Here is a 915-nt window from a genome sequence, read left to right as displayed (position 1 = left end):
GTCAATATCTTGTTCTGAGCCAATATGGCATTCAGAGCATCAATCTCAAGAACTCCTTTCTTCTGACTAGTCCCATTGTTCACAGGATTCCTTTCAGAAGTGTACATGAATTGGTTATTTGCAACCATTTCAATTAGCTCTTGAGCCTCTGTAGGCGTCTTCTTCAGATGAAGAGATCCTCCAGCAGAGCTATCCAAAGACATCTTGGACAGTTCAGAGAGACCATCATAGAAAATACCTATGATGCTCCATTCAGAAAGCATGTCAGAAGGACATTTTCTGATTAATTGTTTGTATCTTTCCCAAGCTTCATAGAGGGATTCTCCATCCTTTTGTTTGAAAGTTTGGACTTCCACTCTAAGCTTACTCCATCTTTGTGGTGGAAAGAACTTTGCCAAGAAGGCATTGACTAGCTTTTCCCAAGAGTCCAGGCTTTCTTTAGGTTGAGAGTCCAACCATATTCTAGCTCTGTCTCTTACAGCAAAAGGGACTAGCATCAGTCTATAGACCTCAGGGTCTACCCCATTAGTCTTGACTGTGTCACAGATTTGCAAGAATTCAGCTAAAAACTGATGAGGATCTTCCATTGGAAGTCCATGGAACTTGCAATTCTGTTGCATTAGAGAAACCAATTGAGGCTTAAGCTCAAAGTTGTTTGCTCCAATGGCAGGGATAGAGATGCTTCTCCCATAGAAGTCGGGAGTAGGTGCAGTAAAGTCACCCAGCACCTTCCTTGCATTGTTTGCATTATTGTTGTTTTCGGCTGCCATGTCTTCTTCTTCTTTGAAGAATTCGGTCAGGTCCTCTAAAGAGAGTTGTGCTTTGGCTTCTCTTAGCTTTCTCTTCAAGGTCCTTTCAGGTTCAGGGTCAGCTTCAACAAGAATGCCTTTGTCTTTATTCCTGCTCATATGAAAG

The 915-nt window shown here is 42.1% G+C and overlaps 1 non-coding gene across 1 annotated transcript; it reads left to right on the top strand.

Moving 5' to 3' along the window:
- The first annotated feature begins 257 nt into the window (after window positions 1-257).
- LOC130971892 (small nucleolar RNA R71) lies at window positions 258-365 on the top strand. The gene has a single exon (XR_009083095.1). It is a non-coding gene; the product is annotated as a small nucleolar RNA R71 (small nucleolar RNA).
- Window positions 366-915: the final 550 nt, after the last annotated feature.

Source organism: Arachis stenosperma, chromosome 3, assembly GCF_014773155.1.
Source record: "Arachis stenosperma cultivar V10309 chromosome 3, arast.V10309.gnm1.PFL2, whole genome shotgun sequence".
NCBI classification, from domain to species: Eukaryota; Viridiplantae; Streptophyta; class Magnoliopsida; order Fabales; family Fabaceae; genus Arachis; species Arachis stenosperma.
This window is presented reverse-complemented; position numbering and strand designations above follow the sequence as displayed.